Source organism: Dermacentor variabilis, chromosome 10 (assembly GCF_050947875.1).
Source record: "Dermacentor variabilis isolate Ectoservices chromosome 10, ASM5094787v1, whole genome shotgun sequence".
NCBI lineage: Eukaryota > Metazoa > Arthropoda > Arachnida > Ixodida > Ixodidae > Dermacentor > Dermacentor variabilis.
In genome coordinates, this window is record NC_134577.1 from 49533514 (window position 1) to 49554688 (window position 21175).

At 47.2% G+C, this 21175-nt stretch overlaps 1 protein-coding gene across 1 annotated transcript in view; it reads left to right on the forward strand.

Moving 5' to 3' along the window:
* LOC142560506 (uncharacterized) overlaps nucleotides 1-15795 on the forward strand; it is a 78809-nt gene extending 63014 nt beyond the window's left edge. Inside the window, exon 3 of the mRNA XM_075672665.1 lies at nucleotides 13042-15795. The gene's annotated coding sequence lies outside the window, so the exon portion shown is untranslated. The remainder of the gene's footprint in view (nucleotides 1-13041) is intronic.
* Nucleotides 15796-21175: the final 5380 nt, after the last annotated feature.

Here is a 21175-nt window from a genome sequence, read left to right on the forward strand (position 1 = left end):
GACTAGCCAACCGTGCCGGAGACGGTGCAGGTGCACCCGCAGGACGCGACCGTCTTACAAGATACAACGACCTTGTGAAGTCATTTTACCTCGCGAGAAGAGCCTTCCACACCCCTCGCCGCAAGTTAAACAGAGCACAGGCAACCACCCTTCGCCTGTTACAGACGAATACATACCCATCCCTCACACGCTATCACACGATATACCCCGACATCTAGCAGAGCCAGACGTGCAAAGTCCGTAAAACTGAATCAGCAACACTCCCCCACATGCTATCGGAGTGCAAACATCAATACCCAGACCTTAATCCCGTGACCCTCTTGTCGAGATGGCGCGCCACGCTGCGCAGCTCCCATCTCGACGACCAACTCTGGGCGACCCAGCAGGCCTACGAAGCGGCGAAGAGGCAAGACCTCAACGTCCCATCGTGGGAGGCCTAGGCCCAGCCGACTGAACTGCTGGTGCTCATTAAAGTTCACTCTCTCTCTCTCTCTCCTGTGTCCCGTCCACTGGGGACACGTCGAAGATCCCCTGGTGGTCAAAATTAATCAGGCGTCCCCCAGTACGGCGTATCTCATAATAAAATGGTGGTTTTGGCACGTAAAGCCCCAGCATTCAATTCAGTTCAATAAACCACCGCTATCGTCGAGCAGAGTTCAATAAAGAAGGAGAGCGAAAAAGACATAAAACAAAACGGTACAACTTAGCAAGCTCTCTAGGTATCCGGTAGCATTTTTAGATTGTGGTGATTGTGACGTCTCGACAGCTGCGCGCGTGCGTGTCAAGGGCGAACTTGCACCAGTCCCACTTTCCAAAACATTTCTACAACTCGTGTATCTCGCAAACTTGCGATTTCGTGCGCACTGTGACGCCCTCGCGTACGCTCAACGCACATCGTGTTTTCTGTTAGATAGCTCCAAAGTATACGTGAAGGTCGCCTGTAGTATAATGCTATGAGAAGGTGCGCGACCGATGGTGGGATCGAACCCGTCTTCCCGCACAGCAGCGCAATAATGCAATAACCGTTAGGTCCAAGTCGGGCCGTAGTCGCTCTTTGAAACGTCTCGCGCGTGCGTCACATGCCCGTTTCCCGCGTTTGTCCCTGACGACCGCTAACGCTTCGAGACACGGTGCTTGACCGCACTGGCTCCGGAATCGGCCCACATTTCGTCGGACGGACCCCTACAATGTGGTTGAGGTCCGCGCATAAGGCTACCACATTAAAGGTTATGCAAATCTAACGTGCGCGTTGGAATCTACATGGGAAGCGATCGCTTTGTCATGTACTTCTCTCTCTCTCTCTCTCTCTCTCTCTCTCTGTGTGTGTGTGTGTGTGTGTGTGTGTGTGTGTGTGTGTGTGTGTGTGTGTGTGTGTGTGTGTGTGTGTGTGTACGCGCGTGTGTCTTCAAGCCGATAATAGGCCCACAGAACTGTTCTACCTGATTTCTTTTTTAAAGCTACACGACCCAATTATCTTCTGTGGTACTCAAGACGTGCAAAAACGCATTTACGAATGATACGCTTTGTGACTTTGGCCACTGTTAGAGACTGCTAGGCGACATCTCTATATTGCGCTGTGTTCTAGGTTTCCGTGCATCAACACCAAAACAACAACAACAACAACAACAACAACAACAACAACAACAACAACGCTACGCTAACTGACTCCAATACGCTTGATGAGTTCCCGCGGCCGTATACCAAGCTAGCGGCACACGACCACATCCGGGCGGGCGGCGAGCGCTGTGCCTGCCACGCTTTGAGGGCAAGCGAAACCGGCATCCCGTTTACGTGCCCATTCTGCGCGGCTCGTCGTCGTGCGGCCGCGGTGCTCTCGAACCGCGCGAGGCGGCCCGCGTGAGGACGTGTACCGGCGCTGGTTTCCTGCATGTCGCCCTTGAAACGAAGGTCACGCACTATTTGTCGCCAGGAACGCTGATGGTCGCCGCGCATCCTCCATTAAGAAGGCTACGCTCCCTCGCTTCTGTCTCGCGTGCGCGCGACTCTCTTCGTATATACGTCCGACGCTGTTCGCGAAATATGCGCGCGGGGCTGCACGTACACCCGCGTTTACTCGAATTTAAGCCGGCCTTGAATCCGAGGCGACAGCTACTGGCTCGAGCGCTCGCAGACTGAAGTAATTTAAGGGGAATGCACAAAAAACCTAAGGAAACTGAGAAACTGTTAGGTCCACTCGTAAGGTTATGCGGTGGGGTGACTGCGCCGAATAACTAGGCCGTGCTTTCCAACCCTGATGCCCTTGATGAGACTATATACTTGTGTGCTGATCAACAGGGGTTGAAGGAGGGATGTCGCTTGGTACAGTGTTTCGACAAGAAAACTTGTCTTCCTCAAGGATTGTGACTTGTGGAAAAACATGTTGAATGTTTGTTGTTATTATCATCATATTTTCTCCTTCCTTCTTTGATGGTAGGTTTTTAAGACTTTGGGATAGCCAATTCTAAAGAGGCAGATCTTCCGATTTTTCTCTACTTAAAAAAAAAAAGGCTAAAGCGACCGCTTAATCATGATACGAACACCGACTGCCACTGAAATTAGATGCTCAGGCGTTTGTGGCAACAACCATATTGCGATCCATTTTGTATGCCTCATGTGTCATATCAATGGCCCATTCTCTAAAATTCGAAGTTGTAAGAGACTCAACACAAAATCGGTGTCCCCTACGAGAGGGGACTACACATCCCATGTCGCATTTATTAGCTGTTGCACCACAGTCTCGTCAGCAATACATCAAGAGGGTAGTGTCGGCCACTGGAGCGAATAATTGTTACGCAAGCTTAGTTTACGTTCGAATCTCGTCAAATTTTGTACAAATGTAAATCGGGTTTGCAGAATACTTCAGCATCAGCAATGTTGCCGTAGAGTCAAAGCTCGAATAAAGTTCAGGTTTGCTAGCCACGTATGCCGTTTCAAAGTGAGAAAGCTTAATGATGCCTGGAGTGGTTAGCCTATAGCTAACCTCTCCAGTTTGTAAAGTATGATAGAAAGGGAGTGAGAGTGAGAACAAAAACAAAGCGTACGCACACACGCGCGCGCCGAAAATGCACTGACACATAAGGTATTTGGAGAGTCCCATCCCGACACCTTCAGTGTCTGAGGAATAGTTAGTGCTATTATGGGACTAGTTGCTTGCTCCATATTTAAATTAACTTTCCAAAGTTTTCCCACTTTCCGGTGGAGCATGACAACTGTCGACTCCCGCAGTGTACAGACACGCTGCAAAATAATTTTATGTCACGCTACATCACATAATTACGCTTTTACAACAGACAAAACATCCTCTGAGAACGACGCTTGCTAAGCTACGAAATACGCAAGGAGAAAGTGCAATCGGCGACGTCATGGAGTTCCCGCACCGCCATGCCATGACGTTATTAAGTAGGCAGTGTCTACTTGGGTCCATTAAATGTTTATGGCTAAACGAGTATGGCAACGCATTGTAAACGGACCACAAAAGTCATCCCATCAAGACTCAGAAGCTCCTGCGCCAAAACGGCACATATACAAGAGGGTAGTTTGGAATCGGTTGCGTCACCCTGCCGTCACACGATGACGTCACTACATAAACTGAAACAGAGTTTCGAAAAAAGAAAAAGAACAATACTGTACCATTCTAAGCTGAGATAATGTTTCCCTCCATGGTTTCGCTTTAAATAAGGGAAAAGTGGTTAGTCCCGCAAAAGGGGTTGTTGACCATAACCCCCTTTACCTTTTCGTACAGTGCCGAGTATACTCCGGCTCCTGAGCTGCTTTAACTTCATTTCATTTCATTTCATTTCATTTATTTACCTTAAAGACCCCACTAGGGGGTATTACATAAGGGGTGGGTGTACATAAAAAATAAAACACTCAAATTTGTGACGACAGGTACTCAGTCACATTGGCAGAAAAAGATGATGGACAGGTGAGAACGACGATATTGCGAGGAAGGCTGTTCCAGTCTTTGGCTGCACGAGGAAAAAAAGATGCTGAAAAATTAATAGTTCTCATACGTGTACGGGAAACTTGCAGTTGGTGACCAGTGCGAGGAGATATGTATGTGGGTGGTGTTATGTAAGGGGCACTGTTAAGTGATGAATGATAAAGCTTATAGAATAGACAAAGTGTTGCTATGCGTCGGCGGAGGGATAAAGCTTGCAGCCCAGATTCCGCTTTGAGGGCGGTAACACTGATTTCGTGAGAATAAGATGAGTGAATGAATCTGGCGGCACGATTTTGTACCGCTTCAAGGTCATCTACGATGCATGCTTGATGTGGGGACCATATGGCTGACGCATACTCAAGTTTTGAACGGATAAGTGACTTATAGGCTAGTAATTTAACTTGTTGGGGAGCGTTACGAAGGTGACGTTTCAGAAAACCGAGAGTTCTATTTGCCGATGATATGATGTATGTAGTATGTGCATGCCATGAGAGATCATTGGACAAAGTAACGCCTAAGTATTTGAACGATGTTACTGCTTGTATAGGTTCGTTAGCAATTATGTACGGGAATGTAACGGGGTGCTTTTGGCGAGTAATGGAAAGAAGTTTACATTTAGTCGGATTAAGGGTCATTAGCCAGCGGTCGCACCATTCCTGGACACGGTCTAGATCATGCTGAAGTTTTGCTGCGTCGCAATGATTAGAAACTGATCGGTAAATTACACAGTCGTCAGCAAACATACGGATTTGGCAAGATAAGTGTTGAGGCAAGTCGTTAATATATATTAGAAATAGGAGAGGACCGAGAACAGAACCTTGGGGTACACCAGATGTTACAGGAACAGGGTCAGAGGTATGATTATTAACAAGGACGTGTTGGGACCGGTTAGACAAGAATTCCTTGATCCAAATCAGAATGTTGTGGTCCAGGTTTAACTGGTTTAGTTTTAAAAGTAATCGTTGATGCGGCACTTTATCAAACGCTTTTGCGTAATCTAAGAAAATGGCATCAGTTAGTATGTTGGTGTCGAGGTTAACATGCAAGTCATGAATGAAAATGGCCAGTTGGGTCTCGCATGAGAAGCCCTTTCGAAAGCCATGCTGAGATGGATGAAAAAAGTTATTTTTATCGAGAAATGCCATGATATTAGAATAAATGACATGCTCCATGATTTTGCACGGGACGCTTGTTAATGATATGGGGCGGTAATTTAGCGGGGAATCTTTTTTACCAGATTTGTAGACAGGAACAACCTTCCCCACTTTCCAATCATTTGGCAAGTGACCTACAGAGAGTGAATGTGAAAACAAAATACACAGATACGCAGTAATGGTATGTCTGGTGTTCCTTAACAGCTTGGAATTGATTTCGTCAACGCCTGTCGATGAAGAAAGCTTAATGTTATCTAACAAAGATAAAATTCCATCATGAGTTATTGTGATAGCAGGCATAGTAGACAGAGTTTTAGCTGGTGTCGTAAGCAGAGATGTGCTGGGTTCTTTTGTGAAAACTGTGCTAAAAGCAATGTTGAAGGTGTTAGCGCATTCTAGGTCCCCGACGGTTTCTCCCAATTCGTTGGTCAGAGTGATAGCGCGCGATTCGATAGGGTTGAGGACCTTCCAAAATTTTCTCGGGTTATCATTTAACAATTTTGTCAAATCGTTGTTGAAAAATTTGAACTTAGCATTTCTCACAGCAATCAGGTAGGCATTCTCGGCAGTATAGTACTGCTGCCACGCAATAGACGAGGCTCTTGCCTTAGCAGCACGAAAGAAGCGCTTTTTTCTGCCTTCTAATGTTTTAAGTGCCTTAGTGTACCATGGCTTTTGGCGATTTTCACGGAAAGTAATTTTAGGAATGAATTTGTTGGCCAAGTCCTGTATTTTGGATTTGAATACCTCCCAGCTCTCCTGGAGAGGCATGCTGTAAAATTGGGCTTCAAATAACGGGAAAAAATTTCTAAGCTCGTAGTTAATTGCGTCATAGTTACCTTTCTCATATAGAAGGATTGTTTTCTTACATTTTTCGCGCCGTTCAAGGCAGAACGAAAACTCGGCGTGGATAACTTTGTGATCACTAATTTCTTGCAGGTAAGTTATATGTGATAAGCTCTCAGGATTCGTAGTTAGTATAAGATCCAAGATATTAGCACTGACGCCAGCAACACGCGTTGGTTCCCTTACTAACTGAGTGAGATTAGCATTCAAACATACTTCTATAAAATCCTTTAATTCTCTGTGGTTCGCACCTGAGGGAGCTAGTTTCTGCCAGTCGATACCGGGATAATTGAAATCTCCGAATAGCAATATATGTGAATTTGGATGTGCAGTACCGAGATCACTCAGAATACTGTTCAGCTCACTTGCAAAGTTAGGTGAAGTATGCGGTGCCCTGTAGCAAACACCAAGCAAAACGGATTGCGCCGGTGAGCGAAAAATTAACCATAACATTTCCAGATCAGAGACGATGTCTAATGGTGTGCACGATAAATTAGGGCCCACAGCAATCAAGACACCGCCCCCTCGAGTGCATCTGCGGTCATTTCTAAAGACTTCGAAACCTGCCAAGTCGGCAAGTACTTCTGTATCAGTGACATCGGGGGTAAGCCATGTTTCGGTTAGTATAAGTATGCTGCTGTTTGAAGAAATCATGATGTTAGACACGAGTTCACGCTTAGGTAGGAAACTGCGAATATTTGTGAATATGACAGACAATGAAAGATTATTTCTTGGCATGGTTTGGGGGCGGGTAATCACATTTTTTCGGGCGGACGATTGCTATAACACTTCTCTTACAGTTTCAGATACGCTATCAAACACATAGCGCTCTGGCATTTACGGAAAAAAGTTATACCAGGTTGCATTCGAGCGAACGCGGCATAGCGGCCCTCTTGATGGTTCCGGCGCGCGACGGCGTCAAACCCCACCCTCCCCCTTATAATGCCACTCTGCCAACAGCGCAGCGAGCTGCAGTGGCTCTGTTCCTCTGCGATAGGCGGTCGTATGCCGCTGCGGTGATTAGGTGCCGCATTTTTACTGGCGGTTGTTCCGTGACAGGTTTTCTCTCATGTCTTTTTGCTCTTTGATGCGCTAAGCTTATTACGCCAGGCTGGCGAAAACAAGTTTTATGCGCGCCCATTTCGCCGCGGCGTTATGAGGCCGCTACGCGTGGAAGCGGTCCTCCCACAGCGACGAGTGCATACGAAAACGGGACTCCCGGTGGTAGCAGGATAAAATAGAAAGCAAGTGCTGATCATGCGTCAAGAGAGTGAAAGGAGGGGGGTGAGCCCGTGGAGTTCATTGGTGTGCGAAGGGGCATATGGGGGAGTTATTACGACGTGTTTCCTGGGCTCCGTAGCAGAACTTTGCCATTTTGACATGCATTCGCAGAATTCGCAGAATTTGAGAGTTCTGGCAGGCAGTGAAACAATACGTTTCGTTGCGTTACGTTACGAAACATTACGTTAAGTCTCAGCCTTGGGAGCAGGCACCGCGGGAACAAGCACCAGAGCAGGCAAGAATGACCACTGGTAGTTTTGTAATCCTGAATTATGAAGGCAGTTCTTCCTAAATAAAGCCAAATGAAACATATTCCAGTCGAATGTGCTGCGACAGTGCGAAAAGTGAAGAAGTCCGTACGACGGTTCGGTCTAGTCAGCTTGAATAGTTTTCGTCCTGCACGTTTACTTCGCAGTTTGAAGCTAACTGCGACATCATCACGTAATATACATGCGTCTATTAGTGGAAGCCATCGCATGTAAACGAAGCCTCACCAATGAGCACCGACGGAATAATTACTTAATCCTAGCAATGACTAAAAGCTCTTTTTATAAGCGATAACGCTAAGTTACCAGAGGCCCCTAAAAATTATGCAGGTGACACACACGTGCTGAATCTACGTGAAGCGAAGCTTTGGTGATTGGTGATGCCTATTTGATGCTGTACAAATACTTATACGATTTGGTTTGGTTTCGTTTCGTTTGTTAAGTTTTATATACGAATCGTAGTGAGACATGCCTATTCCAGAGGACTTGCCAAGGACGAGCACACATCTAGTGCCGCACACTGAGCGGCTAAATCAAATCAAATCAAATAAAGTAAGCAAAAGACTCCGCCAAACATAGTTACCTATTCCATTAATAGATAGGTGTTCTTTAGAGATATGCCTTCGAGCCGGGCTGCTTTTTTCGGATAAACCGATATTTGCAACACCACGCCGTCACCATGTGGAGGAGACGAAAACGGCAAGAAGGCGTCGGCGAGAACGTCCAGACCACAGGAGCGGGGTCAGGTGAGCGGCCAGAGCCGAACCGAGTCCTTTCCACCGTGGCCTACGCAGACGCATCGCGCAACTGGAACGGGATATCGAGAAATACTCACGAAAGCTCAGTCAGGAACACTGGCACCAGCTATGCGACCGCCTTAATGGCCAGCTAGGGTGCAAAAACACCTGGTTCCTGCTTAAACACCTACTTGACCCTAGTCAGACTAAAACAGCATCACAAAAGAACCTTCAGAGGATCATACACTCTTTCCCGGGAGATAATGATGCCCTTTTTGAAGCTCTAAAAAACCGCTACTTTAATACAAGCACCGATATTCCTCTACCCGTAGCTTATACCGGAAAGGAAAACAGGGAACTAGACAGCGACATTATGGAATCTGAAGTACGTGCTGTCCTAAACAACATCAAGACAACAGCGGCGGCTGGCGAGGACCGCATCACCAATAAAATGCTACGGAACCTAGACGATCAGTCGGTTACCGAAATCACAAATCTTTTCAACATCCACTGGAAAGAGGGAACTATACCCACCAGCTGGAAACATGCAAACGTAATTTTCATACCCAAACCAGGCAAGAAGCTGGAGCTAGAGAATCTCCGCCCTATCTCCTTAACCTCTTGCCTGGAGAAGGTTATGGAACACGTCATTCTTAACAGGCTAAACGAGTACACTGAAAGCAATGGGCTGCTGCCCCATACGTTGATAGGCTTCAGATCAAATCTGTCCACCCAAGACATTATGTGGCAAATACAGCACGATATCCTACATCCGGGCCCTATAAGAGCCACCCGTACAATTCTAGGGCTGGACGTGAGTAAAGCGTTCGACAATGTGTCACATGCTTCAATACTCACAAATCTAGCCCAAATGAATGTCGGGAAGCGCACTTATAGCTATATTACAAGCTTTCTCAAGGATCGCACTGCAGAAATACATTTTGGGGACATTAAAAGCGGACAATTTCAATTAGGTACAAGGGGCACCCCTCAGGGTGCGGTCCTCTCCCCCTTCCTTTTCAATGTGACCATGCGAAACCTGCCTCCATTACTGGAAAGCATCCCGCATATCAAACACTCCATCTATGCCGATGATATCACCATCTGGACCAATAGCGGTTCCGATGGAGAAATCACGGAAGCATTACAAGCGGCCGCGGATACCGTACAAAATTTTGTGCGACAGAATGGTCTAGCGTGCTCGCCGACGAAATCGGAGCTTCTCGTCATCCGTGATAAATCAACCAAACACGCCACCGAAAGGGACGCCACCTTCCCTATACGAGTCAGTATGGAAGACGGCCCAGTTCCGCCCGTACTGACTATAAGAGTCCTGGGCATGTTAATTCAACATAACACCCATAATTCTGAGGCGATTGTTCGATTACGGACGACAGCCCGCCAAATATGTGGCCTAATCAGACGAGTAGCCACACGACACCGCGGTATGAAGGAGGCTGATATCTGCCATTTGACGCAGGCTTTCCTGATCAGTCGCGTCGTGTATTCCTTCCCTTACTACCACCTACGCCTTTCTGACAAGGAAAAGGTTAACAGCGTCATTCGCACAGCTCATAAAGCTGCCCTTGGTCTCCCGAGGTATGCGAACACTGAACGATTACTTGAGCTAGGTATATACAATACCCTAGACGAACTCGTGGAGGCCCATAAAACAGCCCAACGTGAACGACTCTCCCGCACCGCAACTGGCAGAGTTATTCTAAGTAAACTCGGGCTGAATCCCGTTATGAATTCAGCAGGAAGAACAACATTACTCGGTGCGGTCAAAAGCCGTTTGGTTATAAAACCATTACCCAAGAACATGCTCTCTGGGAGACACGACAAGAGGCGGTCTGCCAGAGCCAAGGCCCTTCAGGAAAGGTACCAAAACAACCAGCACACCGCTTATGTCGATGCAGCAAAGCAAAATCACCAAACTTACGTAGTGAGCGTCGTGACCGGAGAGGGAAGTATCCTCAACGCCGCGACCATAAAAACAGCGTCCACCGTGGAAGCGGAAGAGACTGCCATTGCTTTGGCCATCATGAATCCCTCCGTGCAAACAATCATAAGCGACTCCAAAAGGGCAATAGTCAACTTTTCGAGAGGCAGCATAGGCGTATGTGCAGCGCGAGTCCTACGGGACTTTAATAATGAAAACACTGTTGAACTCGTATGGGTCCCTGCCCATTCGGGGAATCAAGGGAATGAGGAGGCGCACTGGGTAGCCCGAGGTCTAATCAACCGGGAGATGTGCCCCTCAGACTCGGATCCCATGGATGAGGCACCGACGACATACCAGGAAATAAACTATTACAAGCAAAAAAGGCGAATTTACCCGCCTCCAAACGCAAGCCTCACACGAGCGCAAGCCTCGATCCTGCGTCGAATCCAAACTAAATCGTTCCCCAACCCACATTGGCTATCCATAATTACCAACGGGCAATGGAACCCAATATGTCAAAATTGCACAAATCAAACATTGGCTACCCAAAATCACATTCTTTAGGGGTGCGAGGGCTTACCCCCTCCCAGGTCGCTCCTGCCAGCTCCCTCACAACAGACGTGGGAAGAGCTGCTCAGAACGCCGGAAGAAAAAGTACAAAAAGCCCTCGTTGCCTGGGCCGAAAGGGTCGCTCCTCGTGAGGGGCCATTCTAGGAATCGGGCCTGCCAGGTCATAACTGAGCAGAGTGTCAATAAAGTTGTTACCACCACCACCACCTTCGAGCCGGCATTATACGTTCAAGTTTTACGTCGGAAGGTGCTCTTGGGCTGCACGGAACAATTGTGGGAGTACTTGGTCAACATTCAAGTGTAATATAAGCTACTTCGCGGATACTTTCGTGTAACCTTCGTATTTGTATCCGCGAATACATCCGGCGATATCGCTATCGCGACCACGCCAAACCCAGGAAAGTAGGCAAATAAAACTTTGCTTAAATAGAAACCACCCGCACTCGTCCTGCGCTAGTCATTAGTTATTCGGTGCATGTATGCAAGTGATCATCAAAAGAGCCAATGCACATCTATACGCCTGAAATCAACAACCTCCAAGGCAAGCACAAGAGGGATTGCATGTCTGCGTGGCATCGCCTGACTGTTTTTCACGTCTGAGTGTTGAATGCGCATCGATAGCTCGATATGCTTCAGATAATTTTGTGTAAGTTTTTTTTTCTGCGCACACAACTTTATACCGTAAAACTGCGTATGCGTGTAAATGTAAGTAATTCTTTTGCATTATGAAATCGTATGTATGTCGGGGTATGAATTTAAGCAAATACGCGTTTATTTTCTCTCGCATCTGTTAATTATTTTACGAACACTGTCCGCCATTGTTTTCCCATTCTGCTACACACGATAAGGGCTAACGTCTAGTCAAGCAGATGTTTGATTCAGATTCTTGGGACTTGTCCCATCTTGTATTTCAAGAAAGATAAAGTTGATTTGATTTGGGTACGTAAAAAAAAAAAAAAGAGAACCTTGCCTTATTTATTGCACACAAAGTCACTGCTTACAAATAGTCCACGTATTCGTGGCACTACTTTTCTTGTGAAATGTAATTTTCGTTGTACGTATTATCTAAGCTATACCGTCTGCAAACGTACGTTGGAACTGTATAAACAAGTGGACCGAAGGAAATTAGACTTGCTAGCGACCATTTTTCTGCTCACAGTTAATGTACGTTATATAAAGGTGTTCTTGATGAAAGGTCTGCAATTCATTTTAAAGAAATGAAAAAAAAAATACGTGCATGCGACGTCTATCACATACTTTATTTCTTTCACATATGAGGGACGCCTACGAAGTGTACGTTTTCGTATACGTACAACACCGGCAACTTTTCATTTTGTCTTGATTTCGTAATTTGTACGTGAACTAGGGTTCTTCTATGCTAGTAAACATGAACTGCGTAGCGTACTGAATTTGCGCGTTGGAGCGAGCGTTGCAGATTATGCCTTTACTTGCTCCTGCTTGATCATGTTAAGCCCAAGGGTGCGGGATCTAATCCAGGCTGCGGCTGCCACTGAGTATGAACCAAGTATGAGGTGCGCAACAAGCCACGTCCTGTGCCGATTTAATTTTTAGATTGCGGCATAAGTACAACGTTATATCGTGGGCAAGCGTTCTACTGTTGGAAATTTTAAGCTCTACTGTGGCATAAACTCCCATTCCAGGGCTACAAGAATGCGTGGATTGCTAGCACTCGTGCTAGCAATCCACGCACTTGCGCTAGCAATTGCTAGCGCAACTGCTAGCAATTGGATTGGATTTAGCAATCCAATCCAATTGCTAAATCGTGCTAGCCAAGCTAGCACGATTTCTCTCGAGACTCCTAGTTCGTAAACTTTTGTATTCGTACCCTATTGGACGATTAGCAATGTGTTACAGATGCGTCAAGGGCGAATTTTACGTAGTACTTCCTTATATGCGTATGGTCTACGCATGTCCTAAGTTTCCGAAGTACTAGCGAGAGCGACTAGCACTGTTTCCAACTCGTGTGCCTGTCGTTTTATAGCTAGCTGCGTAGTTTCGTTGTGTGAAGGCTGCTGTATCTGCGTAGTTTTAAGGTCTACTGACCTTGGTATCACTGAGAGCACACTGAGATTCATGATGCGCAGTCCAGAAGTGAGCACTCGATGTGCGATCAGCCTGAAAGATTTGGACGAGACTAGCTGAAAGAAAAAGTAATCAAGCAAGAATCTCTATTAAAGGTCCACATCTTGGCTTTGTTGTTTACGCTACAAATTGTATGCCACATTACTGTTTGTTTGTGTCATTTTCTCCCCTTCTTTTTTTTTTTTGTGCTCCGCAGATACCACGTCCCGGTGCTAGCGCGGAGGGGCGTCCATTGCTCAAGTGCTGCGTCGGCTCAGAACCGAGGCCGCCTGCCACACGACCAAAGATGGCGATACTCCTCCTCCTTCTCGTTTTCGCCCCGTCTCTCTCTCTCTCCCTGCCTCCGCAATGGCAACGACAGCGTGGACCACACTCTACTTACTACTACTACCACTCACGTCCAAGGACACGAGCCCACTGGTATGAGAAAACTGCGTCTCCGTTCACCGACTCAAAAGCCTGCATCACCACCGCACTCTGTCTACTGCTGTAGTGCCCTGAAAGGAATGTACTCACAGGACACATTTCTCACCGTACTAAGAAACGCGATGGTGTGCTACTCTCCAGGCAAGAGAGATTACGAGCTGCGTGAAACGGCGTTTCCCTTTCCTTTCTACGCCGTTTCTTATGTCATGATGCTGATGCGTGGTATGCACTCAGTGCCTCGTGCAGTGTCCAGGAAAGAAAACGCACTGCTCACAGCACGCGCGCGTCGCCACCAAAGGCAAGGTAGCAGCGTACGGCACTGCATGGTCAAAGCAACGATCACTTCTGTGGGACTGCATTCCAGACTGTCTGCTATGATGTAACATGGTACAGCGTGGCGCCTCGTACAGTGTCCACGAAGAAGCACCTCAAGAAGGTCACGCTCAACTGTCTCCAACTAAGAAAAACACAGCGGCAGACAACGAGTAATGTGGCAAGTCAACATATCTGCGAAAGTTCGTTTTTCGCCGACCTTCAACGACGCCACCGTCGTCGTAGTGCTGCTTCAGAGTGCGGTGTCGGTGTCCGGCAGACCGCGTGCACGCGCACTTTTCCGCCAGTCTGGATCGACGGCGGCCTTCTGTGTTTCCGGATTACGAGAACGCAAGCTCACGTGACTCCGTTCAGAAGTCTCGAAACGCGTCACGTTTAACTGCAGCGGTCGACGAACTGAGCTTGGTTTGCAGTTGAAAGTCAAGTGCTACGACCCGACGGCCGAAGTATACCCAGCAGTCTTACAAGCAAGAGCCGTGGTGTCGAGTCCTGAAGAAATCAAAGCGAGTCAGGACTTCGGAAGCCTTGAAGATGGAAACTTGAAGCCATAGCAAGGGTGATCGAATATCGGTTGCGTCGGGCCTGACCCAACATTTCGGCGAAGGGTCAGGTGCCCCCTTGTCGAAGCGTTGGATCCAACCTGATGCACCCCTTGGGTGACCACTGTTGTGTCCCGTAGAGTATAGTGTGAGCAGTGGGCGATGCTGTTAGGGTCAATGAACTTGTTAGCGTAAAATCCGACTCGGAGATGTGTTACTGAAACGCTCGATTTAGCCTACTCAGCTTTAGAGTTCGGGGATTTGGCTTGGCCAGCCGAGTGTGGTGGATGCGGACGCGTCGTTCTGACTTAAAGGACTGGAGGAGCGAGCCACGTGATCGCAATGTTCAACACTTTTGGCATGTGAAAAATAGTGGTTTCTCAACGCACAGGCTCTGGTCAGCGGCAAATTATACTCGCGTGCGATGGCAGTTTCTTTTTCTCTCTATCGGTTCCTGAGACGTAGTCTTTCAATGGTAGTAGGCCTAAGACAGCTGTCATCAAAGCTTCAGTGATTGATCTCCCACGGAGGTGACGGGAAGATTCAGGCACCGCGGTAGAAGCGTAACCTAAGGAGCAGATGTAACGAATTTTATTAAAAATTTTTATTGCGAGTTTTCTCACGACCAAGTTGTCCTTTCTGTAGGAAGAACACATTTCATGTGGCCCATACTAGAGAAGTGACAATACAACAGGGCACGTGGCTGTATTTCTATATGAGCGGACTTAATGCCGTAAATAAAATAATTGTCGCTGAATTGAGAAACCGATTTCTTTTTTTACTCGATTCACAACGGCAGATAATACTCTCGAAGCCAATCACAAACCTCTCTGTCCACACTTGAGATAGTTCTTGAACTGCATTCGTTGTTCCTCACTAGATTTAGGCCTTTAAACAAGAATGTTTTGGGATGAAGTTTCGGACCGTGCTAGCTAGCCTGGTCAGCGTGGTGTCAAAGGAAAAGAAAAATCTCGCGGTAGGGGCGTTCTCTTTGAAGCGTCGTGGGCGTTCCTCGCGCATCGTTGCAGCTCACCATTCAACGCTCGGAGGGCCCTTGACGTTCGATGCAGCACAGAAGCAAGGCGTGCGAAATCATTGCAATAGATATACATTCAACAGAGAACAATGGTGCAGCGAGTGTTACGGAAGACTGTGTTGCGTCGTCGCGCGAGTCGTGTCATACGTCCAGCGACTACAAAACACTTCGTTCTGTGGACCGTGTTGCTGTGAGCAAGCTGCTTTCCGTTTGTGCGTGTGTGTGTGTGTTCCGAGGTGTGTCTTGAGTGTTGCCCAGGATTGCGCTGTTTGGTGTCGCCAGGTGGAGCGGCGTGGACATCGAAAAAAAAAACAGCCTGTGGATTGATATACTCGGATCCTATCGACGTGGCAAACTACATGTGCGTCTGTGCGCGTTTGTGAAAGAGTGTCGGTGCCTTTTACGTCTTAGAATTTCGTGGCCTTAAGTCCGGCGAGACATGGACGCTTTCTGTTTTGATTTACTTTATTTTTTTTTTTCTTGACGAGACACTCCGGGGAAAGTGTAAACTTACTCACTCAATATTGACTGTCGAGCCTCTCCGGTGGCGAAGATAGCCGCCGATATCTTGAGAGCGAGTTCAATAAATGAACGAGTGTATTTATTGTTACCCATATGCTTCGTTGCAGTCTTCCTTGCGTGTTCTCAAAGTGTTGAAGGTGCGAATACACATTTTGCCGCTCATGCAGACTATCTACGAATAGTCTGTGTGAGCTGTGATCAGTCTTTGTGAGCATGGATCCATTGGATAGATACGGTACTTGTAGCGCAAAAATTAAGGGCTCATTCCAAAAACAGGGTACCTTATCACATAACAGACGTAGAGGCGCATGCGGCTGCCACAATACAGGGGACGTAGACCAACGCAACGACGGGGATTTGTGGCTCTGCGAGAAACGTTCATGGTGCTTGCACGCGGTGACAATTCGATACCTAATAAAATAGCTCGACGCAAGAGTACATTTGCCATGATTACATCGCTATCGACATATTTATGTCAGCAGGCAAGTGAAGCGTAGTCACTTATACGAATAAAAGTTCAGCACGCTTTGATTCAATGTTGAGTCACAAAATGTCCTCGCGAAGCTAGTGTTCCGGCGTACGTAGCAAACTTTAGCACGTTTGCGCCGTGCTAAAGTTTGCTAATATGGTGCTTAAAGCAGTCGGTTTGACGGAGACAAAACGCTTGGTCTCGACAGAGACAAAACACGTAACAAGGTCGATGGGCTTGATTGCTTTATGTGTTCGCTTTTTTGAATGTACTGCGGCGATGTTTCTGCAGGATTGGGCAACCACCATGTCAAAAAAAAAAAAAAAAAAGGTTGATATCACTTTCAGTATACGTAACGTGTCGTACTAATGCCTCCGACAATTCATCTATGGTAACTATAGCCCATATTTTGAATGAGACTACATTATCGTTAATTATAGTAGCAGTCAAGCAAAAGAAATGTTTAGTCGGCGCAGTGCAGCTGACCCGGAATTTCTGGGATTAAAAAAAAAATTCATTGTGGAAGTTCTCTTGGCTTCTAGTGCGCAAGCGCGACGAGAATGAATCTGCAATTTCTGATGTTTAGGTAATGTGGGTGTTTCACCTAAATTGAGCAAAACTTTAAAATTAGAATGGCACAGCTTAGACGACAGGCATATTCATCACTGTCGTCTAGAGTTACTTAGTCTATATATTTTTGAAGTGGAATTAGAAAGGTGGTTTAGGTTTAATTATGTAACATTTTCAATAAAATTTTTAGGACACAGGTATAGTGTTTGAATAGTTGTAGAGCATTCTTATAAGCACCCAATGAAGTTGTTTCCCTGGCGTTAAAACTTACGTGGTCCTTCTTCGCGCGCTCTGAAGACCGCAAAGTATGAAAAAATGACATGACTGCAAGCTTGGTCACCTGGTTGGAAGTGCTCTCAATCCTGTCTAAAGAAAAAGTATCGAGCTTGGACATTGCGAGAGAGAGAGAGGTGGGTGGGGGGGGGGCGGTCACGGCGCCCAGCGCACATCAGCACGTCTGTCTTGAAGATCGAAATCTGCCACTGTGCTAAATAATAAGAGAGAGACCAACCGTGAGCACTGATGCCAACGATAGAGTTTCATACGCTTACTCGATGGAAATGTGCTGCTAGTGTCTGTGGGATCTCCAAGCAGGGCGCTTCAGCTAGCATGAGAATGATGGCTATGGATAGATTTCCCTAATCTTCGTCGTTCTGGCTTCAAAAGGATTCGGGTTTTCAGGAACTCATTATTTCCAACAAAGTACGCTGCAGCAGCGTTCTCATTCGGACTGGTTGGTTCGTAATTGAAGTGGAAACGGCGCAAAAACAAAAACAAACAAACCTGGAATTGAGGAAAGGCAACACAACAGCGCTGAAGAAGACCCGAATGCTTATTCTATGGAGCAACATATATAGGTACCACATTGAAAGAACCAGAAAACACGCCAAGGTAGCATGCGTTGCAGTAAGTAGCATGTAATCCCTCCGATAAGAACGAAATTTCCTTTGGAAGAAGTGAGGGAAAGCTTACACGAGCATCGCCTCTCTTCTAGATGTGGAAGGCTTCAGAGATTAGTCGTGTGCGCTCATTATGATAGTTTGACAGTGTGGCGCAATATTTAAAAAGTGACTCACAGACACATTCAACACAATGCAATGGACAGGTGAATAGCCCTTCCTTGCTTACTGACCTTATTTGAGTGTTCACGCATGCGGTCATTCACACAACGCCCCGTGTGTTCGACATAGAAACGTCGGACAAATTACTACAGAAGCTTTTAGGTGATAATATGAACAACACTCTCGGCAGGGCCCATGACAATCGTTTGTTTGTTTCAAATGGGTTGCCGAGGAAAGGTTGCCGCAAGAAGTACTTTGGCTAACGGTGTGCTAACTTGAACTGGTTGGTACGTATTTTTGCGGAGGAACATTGCTTGAGAAGAGGGCGAGGAAGGCGATATACACGAGGGGTGTACTAGCAACCGTACTGTTTATTCGTGTAATGAAATGCTACATATAAGCGTTCAATCACCAAGTGCACGGAAGCATGATACGTGACACGTTTATAATTAACGAACGAGATAAGACAACTCTTTCCCGAGCAGAGAAACAGGTGGTTCACTGACGCATGTATGGGCTCATATGTTGATTATTTTGTGCGTGTGCTTTTTAGGCATGCCTAAAACAAAGGGTATTAACTGGCTGACAAGATTTTATAAGTTTTTTTTTTTTTTCGCGCACTACTAATATGACTTCGACTGCCATCAGCAACCCCTGTGAATAGCGTGCTCGGGTTTTCAGACATTGGATTAACCCTCTCTGACGCGCCCATTTTTTGGCGCTATGCTCCGCGTTATCGGAAAAGCCTTTTACCGTTCACCTCTGCGCATTACAAACTTTTCAAAATAGGCTTAGCAAAATCTTGCTTGGCGGCAGCGCTATTGTGGCATTGCCCCCTCACAGTGGACGTCAATTCAACTCCCAAATGCGAATGCTTTCAGACCACTCGGTCCACAGTGCCGAACATAAAGTGCACCACCGCATGCATACTTCCTAAAGCACCTACCGCATCACGTGGTATGGGCTAATGAGAGATGAAGACAGGTATTTGAATATCAAGCAGTTGCTTGCACATCAACAAACAAAATAATAATAATACTGTAGAGCCATTTTTAAAGGCGACAAGTTACCATGTATTACGTATAACGCACAGCGCTCGTCCTGCTACAAAATTATGTGCGTTAAGTGTACAAAATGATATGTGGAACTGTACCACCTCTTCAAGAGGCAACGCATAGACTGCGTCGTATATACATGCGCGATGGCGCCTCCGTCCAGAATGTAAAAAAAAAAAAAAAGCCGTGCAAAGAGCACACGAACCTTCGCCCATACTCTTTGCTCCGCGTACTTTATAATAAAGCTGTTGTTAGAGACAACGGAAGCATTTTCAGTGAGCACGTTAGATGGTATCTAAGGCCTTCCTTTTGTTTTCTCGTATGTCGTAATAAACAGTCACTGGTGCTAAAACAGTAAGCACTACACTGCTTGAAACACAAGTGAACCAGAAATAAAATTGAACTAACTTCTGGGGGTTTACACACCGAAACCACGATCTGATTATGAGACACGCCCTGGTGGTGTTCTGCGAATTAATTTCGGCCGCCTGGAGTTCTTTGACGTGCACGCAATGCGCGGCGCACGGGCGTTCTTGCACCTCGCCCCCATCGAAATCCGGCCGCCGCGGCCGGGATTAGATCCCGCGACCTCGTGCATAGCAGCGCAACGCCAAAAGCCACAAAGCAACCACGTCCGGTGCAAGTCAGAAATAGATGCCCTTCACATTATTAGGAGCAGCACACTTCTCGTCCAAGAAAGGTACGTATCGCATTCGGCTGTATATTGAACCACAGCCTCCGCGCTCTCAACGCGCAGCACCATGGCAACGGAGGCATAAAAAAAAAAGAAAGAAAGAAACTACGGGCTTTTACGTTCCAAAAGCACTTCCTGATTATTATGTTTATGAGATGAGCGGAGGACACAGGAAATTTCGACCACTCGGGGTTCTTTAACGTGCACCTAAATATAAGTACACGGGCGTTTTCGCATTACGACCCCGCGACCTCGCGCTCAGCAGCCTAACACCATAGCCACTTAGCAACTACGGCGGGTTAACGGAGGCATGAGCGATATGGCAATGCCGTGCCCTCCGTGCGAGCACCGCTACGTCGAACGACAGCGTGGCATGCGACGGCTGTCAGGATTGGGGGCTCAATCCCATCGCTCTTGATCCGTTGTCAAGATTGGAGTCCGGCATGAATTCGAAGGTAGCTGGCCCATGCCGTCGTCCAACTTATCCACGCTGAGGACGTTGATGAAGGGAAGGACTGCTTCTCATCGAGAACGAGGAATATGGGTTTATTTACAGTATTTATAACAGTCTAACATGACTGTTTGAGAAAGTACATCAGTCTAACATGACTGCTTGAGAGAGAGTCTCAGTCCAACATGACTGCTTAAGAAAAGTGTGTCGAGCATCCGCACAACAACAGTTTTTAAACACTTGGTCCTCTCGCGATACAAGGTGACGCGAACGTTCGTTTAGTCATCGCAAACTAGCCGCCTCTCCGCAGGACGGTTTACACACACACATGCACACACGCACACGTGTTCACGGTCCGAAACCGACACCACACGAATTTCGTAGAACTCAGAGCCGTTCCGGGAAGCGCGTTGCCTTGCGTCTTGGTCGGTGCGTGGGAAGGAGCCTCCGTCGGTGTTCCCGCGGCAACTCCCCCGCCCGTAGGAGATCAGGTCGCGTTGTCTTGTTGCGCACAAAGCCTGCTTCGTTGAACTCCTTCAGTCACAACGCATCCTAGCTGAAGCGACGCAGAGTGGAGGATGCGCGTATTGTTATCGACACAAAGTCGGCTTAGTCACGCCGTGGCTAGCGGTTGGCGGCGACGCTCCCGGAATCGCAACTGGTTGGCAAAACTTGCACTGCAGCTGGCCGTTCTTAACAAGGCATAGCCGGACACCTCGTCCTCTGACTCAGCATTGTTCGCCCACTCCCACACCTCTTCCCTCGCCACTTTCGTTTGCACTCTCTTCGCTTGCTCCTCGCCGTGAAGTGTGATAGCAAGATTGCCGAGATAGCCGCCGGGGCCCGACGGGAAGGTTTTGCGGAAGCCGAACGGAGCGGCATGGCCGCGGCAACCGAATACCGAAAGTGCAACGATTTCGTGGCGACTCGGCGTCTGCGAATGTGTGTTTCCTATGTTAATTCTTCGGAAGACGCGTCGCGTATGCTGTTGAAGTCTGCCGAATAACGAGTACGGGATGCGTGGACCGTTCTATGAAAGAACTGCAGCGCAAAGGCATCCAGGCTTGAGAGGCGCCAGTGCCGGCAGAGCTGCTCCACCACGGTAAGTAGAACACGGGCTCATTGGTGGTTAACAGCGGTATGGCATGTTTAATTCAATGTTGATCAATTAAAA